The following is a 6,528-nucleotide window of genomic DNA, read 5'->3' on the forward strand; positions in this document are numbered from 1 at the left end:
GCAGGCCACATTCATGGGAAATAGATTTCTAGTGGTACAGAACAGATTATTTTTGGCCCAAAAAATTAACTTTTTTGCTGTCAATGGCATGGAAAAATTAGCATCCACAGAAATCAGTTCATTTTACATCCTTTTTTTCCCCCCACTTTCACTTTAGAGTACTTACGGTAAAATTTGGATACTGATTTTGAGGGACTGTCTGGGCTGGGGTGCTTTTTATCATTTGTCGCTTCCTGCTGATTTTTGGGCAATTCCAGGTGACTTCCTGCTAACTTTTGGATAATTTAATACTGATTTTGAGGGACTTTCTGGGGTGCTTTTTGTCGTTTGTCGCTTCCTGCTGATTTTTGGGCAATTCCAGGTGACTTCCGGCTTTTTTGGGGCAAATTCCAGGTGACTTTTGTTGCTTTTGGGCAAGTCCAGGTGACTTCCTGCTGATTTTTGGGCAATTCCAGGTGACTTCCGACTTTTTTTTTTGGCAAATTCCAGGAGACTTCCTTCCTGCTGACTTTTGGGCAAGTCCAGGTGACTTCCTGCTGATTTTTGGGCAATTCCAGGTGACTTCCTGTAACTTTTGGGGCATATCAACATACACATGAACTCATTCCCTCCCATTGAACGCGCCATTTTAAATAAACCAATGGGATCTCGGCTAGGAAACCAAACAAAGTTCAGCACTTGCTCAAACAACGCGCAAACTTCTGTTTTGGTGGCGACCTGGCCGAAAAAAATAAAAGCATTTAATCCATTTCTAGAAAATAGCCTAAAGCTGCCAAGGGGGGGAACTTAGTGTTTTAGTAAACAAAATTTCACACATTGACAGGAGGTGTGCTTGCTTTTCCGCCGGTGTAATTATCACTCGGGCAGAAGTGTTTCATTAAGAAAAAGCTCCACTTTGAGACACTTTTAGTCACACACACTGTATTTAATTCCTCAGCCGTGTCTCCTCGTCTTCACACCTCCTTCATTTTTCCGAGGCGTTCGATCGGCGAGACAAAGATAATAATCGAACTTTAGCTTTTCTCTCATTATCTCGCCCGTGCCCCCCCTAAAAAAGCCGTCATCCGTGAAGCCCCGCCCCACCGGCCAGCTCGGGGAGGTCTGCGGGTTAATGAGTCATGAAGTGTGAAAACTTCCTGAGACTGGAGCAGAACTAAACGCGCTTTCCAGATGTGGGTCCGGCGACGTGTGGATGGGGAGGGTGGCGCCGAACGGGGGGGGGGGCGACGGGGGATACCGCAAAGGGGTTTCGGGAGAAGACAGGGGTCATCGGATCGCGTTTGCATTAGACTTTTACAGTTCGTTTACGGGGCGAATGGGATTTTGTCGGAAGCGCCGGTGGAGAAAAAACTGTTGGTGATCAAAGGGGTCTTGAGATGTCCACAAAAAAACGGTTTTAACTGTTTCAGTGCCATTGACAGTGATGATGTCCAATGATGCAAGTTTCAAAATTAAATTAAAATTCTTGAAAGGACTTCCTGAAATAGATACTAGATTGCCAGTTTATTTTAATATTAGCAGATGTGTACGAGGGTAAATGTGGAATTTGAATGGGAATTTTTCACAATAGTTTTTCAGCATGAAAATTCTGCCACGATAAAGCAAGTGTTATTTTATTTATGATTGTTTTGATGAAAAACTGGATTTTAAACCGCATTGAAATTTCCGGAATATGGGATGAATAAAGTTATCTAATCTAATAAAATGTTTGGGATGGCAGTTTAAAAAAAAAAATCAGAAACCAAGAACAAACCAAAGTAAAATGGAGAACAACAGCCTAAATAGGGAGCTGTTAACATAGGTGTCAAAGTGGCGGCCCAGGGGCCAAATCTGGCCCGCCGCATCATTTTGTGTGGCCCGGGAAAGTAAATGATGAGTGCCGACTTTCTGTTTTAGGATCAAATTCAAATGAAGAGTATAGATGTATATTAAATTTCCTGATTTCCCCTTTTTTAAATCAATAATTGTAATTTTTTAATCCATTTTTCTGTGTTTTTAGTTCAAAAATCATTTTGTAAAATCTAAAAATATATTTAAAAAAGCTAAAATAAACATTGTTTTAGATCTATAAAAACTGAATATTCAAGTCTTTTAATCCATTTATTTAAAAAAATCTAAATATTATATCTAAAATGGTCCGGCCCACATGAAATTGAGTTGACGTTAACGCGGCCCGCGAACCAATCCGAGTCTGACACCCCTGTGTTAACATAACGGTTTTTCAGATAACAGTGCTGAGTTTTAGTAGCAAGAGTGGCTTCTGCTTACGAGTTTCAGTGTGGATTTTCACATTTTTATGAACTTAAAAAAAATATATATAATTAAGAGGAAAAAAAATAGCAAAGTAGTGAATTCACGATAAGTAAAGACGCGATAATCGAGGGATTACTGTAGTCACAGATTATGGATAGAAAAAAGCGATTTATAGTCCGTAAAATACTGTACTCATTGTGACTTGAACAGTGGCTAACGTTGAAAATTTGCCGAGCGGAGTGTCACGACCCGTTTAGCCACGGTAAATACCACGGCTCGATCTTCCAAAATGTCAATTAGCAACGTTGAGCACTTTGTTGTTTGGCTAACGAGCGCACTTTGCACAATCATTGCTGGAGTGCTAAAAAATTGGAACAGGCTTGAAATGAAAGCAATCAAAAACGTGCTTGACCCCGACGCCGGACCCGGACAAAAAAAAACACCAACGCCACCGCAGATCGTCTAACACAAGGGTGTCAGACTCGGGTTGGTTCGCGGGCCGCATTAACGTCAACTCGATTTCATGTGGGCCGGACCATTTTAGATTTATATATATTTTTTTATAAATGGATTAAAAGAACTGGATTAAAAGCCCTGAATATTCAGTTTTTTATAGATCGAAAACAATGTTTATTTTAGCTTTTTAAAAAATATATTTTTAGATTTTACAAAATGAATTTTGAACTAAAAACACAGAAAAAAATGGATTAAAAAATTACAATTATCTATTTAAAAGGGGGAAAATCAGGAAATTTAATATACATCAATACTAAAACAGAAAGTCGCCACTCATGATTTACTTTCCCGGGCCACACAAAATGACGCGGCGGGCCAGATTTGGCCCCCGGGCCACCACTTTGACACATGTGGAAAACCGTCCCGATCGAGCGACCAGCCTTTGCGAGAGAAGTTGAAAACGGGCCCGCGATCGATAGCGTTTAGCTAGCAGCCGTGCTGCCCGGGATGCGTTTAACGCGTCAAGCTGAAGAAAACAACCAATTGCCTCCAAACGCACACATTATTGACCCCACAAACACAAACACACAAAAACACACACACTGCGGGCGTATCGACTGGTTTAAGGCAATTAGAGCAGTATACTACTTCCATCCACAAAACCACTGCGATGCTTTGTGAAGTTAAAAAGTGGGACTAATGACACTTTGTTAAATGAACGCAATGGCAACAAGATTACAGGTGTGTCTAAACAGATTACAATATTGAAAAATGGCGGTTATTTTAGTGGAGTGGCTTTGCTCATTTCTTCAGGGAATGGATTTTTCAGGATTTTTTTTTCATTCTCATTCATTGAGCTGTTTTGAGAGCCTCGACTAAAAATAAACAATCGAATCAATTTGGCTGGTGCTGTGTTGGGAGATTCTTTTCCCCAAGATAATTTATGTGATTAAAAAGGACACGCTAATATACAGTCAAATTAGTGTCAGAGTTAATTTATGCTGGCGAAAAAATGCAATTTGTGTTTGTAAAAGTTATTGGTGGTGATAGTGAGGGTGAACGGAAATCAGCTGCCAAACAGCCATTGACTAGCTAGCTTGCCAGTAAGCCATGTGCTGATTGGCTGTTGGGGACAATGCTTTGATACGGAAATTCTCAGCAGCAAAGTAGTTTTGTGCAATGGCAAAAAAACATAAAATTGTGCATAAAAAACACAAATTCTGCATTAAAAAATGGACATAAAATATTTGTGCATTAAAAAAAATTGTGCATAAAAAATATTTGTGCATTAAAAAAATTGTGCATTAAAAAAAATTGTGCATTACAAAAAATAGTGCATAAAAAGAAAATATGCATAAAAAATTGTGCATAAAAAGAAAATATGCATAAAAAAATGTGCATAATTGTGCATTAATTAAAAAAATTGTGCATTAAAAAAAATTGTGCATTAAAAAGAAATTGTACATTTAAAAAAAAATGTGCATTAAAATTTTTTTTTAATAATAAATATGAATAATTATTTGGGGACTCTTGAAAAAAAAAATAGCGCAATTGCAACGAAGAATGTTTATGCAAAAAATAATTTTGCAATCCAACCCATTTGAAGCAGGGTGGAATGGAAACAAATTAACATTTATTCCCTGCCATCTTTCCTGCTTCAAATGGATTGGACGGTGACTAGTGATAAATAAACGAGCGGGAAGGTGGAATAGGTTAGTTGGCGTCCATCGACTTGGCGATGGAGCAACAAATTATTATTAAAGTGTGTGCATTTGTTCCTGAGGGAGACTTGGGTTGACTTTGTGTTTTCTAAACATTTGCCAACGCCCACAGCTCCCATGCGGCGGCGTCTCCCGGAGTCCTCGGCGTGACTCTCTAGACGTCTCTTTATCGACGCGGTGCAAACAACACTAGCGCACGCAAAGCCGCCACACGCCGGGGATGAAACGGCCAACTGAGAATTGGAAGTGACGGTAAACATTTCCATCTTATTGGCCTCTAATTTTGTCCCAAGAATTCACGTCCATCCAGATTTGGACCGCCAGGACATTATCACTGTCCAATCTGTTTGTTCTTTCGCCACTCCCGGTCAAAACGGATTGGACGGCGAGGAGCGCCAACGGCAAACGAAGACAACGAGCAAGCCTATCCCAACTAACTACGGGCACCAGGCAGGATGGGCCAATCGAAGTTCACAGGGAGACAAAGGACAACCAATTTAGAGAGGGAAATTAGCCTAGCATGCATACTTTTGTAACATGGGAGGGAAACCAGAGTACCCATAGAAAAGCCACCCGAGCCAGGGCGAACCAGCAAACTCCACACATTGAAAACCCACCTGGAATCGAAAGCTCAACCCCAGAAACACTCGCCCCACGCTCTAACGCACAGGTGTCAAAGTGGCGGCCCGGGGGCCAAATCTGGCCCGCCGCATCATTTTGTGCGGCCCGAGAAAGTAAATCATGAGTGCTGACTTTCTGTTTTAGGATCAAATTAAAATGAAGAGTATAGATGTATATTAAATTTCCTGATCTTCCCCCTTTTAAATCAATCATTGTAATTTTTTAATCAATTTTTTCCGTGTTTTTAGTTCAAAAATCATTTTGTAAAATCTAAAAAATTTATTTAAAAAAAAGCTAAAATAATCATTGTTTTAGATCTATAAAAAACTGAATGTTCAACCCCTTTAATCCATGTATTAAAAAAAAAAAAAATCAAAATATTATATCTAAAATGGTCCGGCCCACATGAAATCGAGTTGACGTTAAAGTGGCCCGCGAACCAACCCGAGTCTGACACCCTTGCTCTAACCACTCCGCCCGCCCCTGCCGCTTAGTGGAAGGCAAATATATTGTTTTGTCATGTAAATAGAAACAGGTGGCTACTCAGGTTAATTATACCATCTGCCATGTCGTAGAAGAGCATAATTGTGGGTTGGCAGGGATGAGCAAAGATTTGTCGCGCGTCGTGTTTAATTCTTATCCCACAAACGCGATAGCGATCGCTAGCAGTATTTTCATTGGCCGTGCCAAGAGTTGGCCGCTCCAGACTGACCATGTGTTGTCTTCCCCGTCGGATTCACTTGACTGACTCATCGCCCATCTTGGCTTTCCCTCGCCGTTTAGCTGGCTCCTCCTCCTCCTCCTCCTCTTCCTCCTCTTCCTCCTCCTCCGATATCATTTGCAAGCAGTGGAGGCGTGCGCACGCACTTCCTAGAATCAACACAATAATTGAAATATTTTCAACCTGATTAGGTCTGGCCTGCCGACTGGGGCGGTTGCTAGGGCTGTGCTCCCCGGTTGCTAGGGGGAGTAAATCAGCCGGCATTATTTGATTTCTGGGCCAGATATGAAAGCGTTACCGTGGCGATTAAATGTTTCACAGCTTAGACACCTTGAGGGGGGGAGAATGGAGGAAAGAAGTGGTTACCTCTGTTATTGCCATTGACAATCATAGACGTCCGTCTTATTTAATTTATTTATGAAGGAATTGAATGTCTATCATGGTTAATGTTGGTTGTGGTCAATTCTAAGGTGCATTTTGAGACATTGCGAGGCCACTTCCTCTACATTTACATCACTTTCTTTTAATTTTAGGTCATTTCCATGTCACTTCTTGTACATGGGTCCATTTATGGGTCACTTTTTGTTGCTTTTTGTCACTTTAAGGTCACTTTTGGTTGATTTTGGGTTGCTTTTTGATGAATTATGGGGCCTTTTTGTGGTCTATCGATGCCAAATAAAAACAGAGTTTGAAACTAGAAATTGAGAAATGCTGGCAGAATGCGAAATAGTTATTTTAATGATTAATAACAAATGA

At 40.5% G+C, this 6,528-nt stretch overlaps 1 protein-coding gene across 1 annotated transcript in view; it reads right to left on the reverse strand.

The window, feature by feature from the left end:
- ubn1 (ubinuclein 1) overlaps positions 1-5,836 on the reverse strand; it is a 43,067-nt gene extending 37,231 nt beyond the window's left edge. Inside the window, exon 1 of the mRNA XM_077605681.1 lies at positions 5,764-5,836. The gene's annotated coding sequence lies outside the window, so the exon portion shown is untranslated. The remainder of the gene's footprint in view (positions 1-5,763) is intronic.
- Positions 5,837-6,528: the final 692 nt, after the last annotated feature.

This window comes from Stigmatopora argus, chromosome 7, assembly GCF_051989625.1.
Source record: "Stigmatopora argus isolate UIUO_Sarg chromosome 7, RoL_Sarg_1.0, whole genome shotgun sequence".
Taxonomy (NCBI): domain Eukaryota; kingdom Metazoa; phylum Chordata; class Actinopteri; order Syngnathiformes; family Syngnathidae; genus Stigmatopora; species Stigmatopora argus.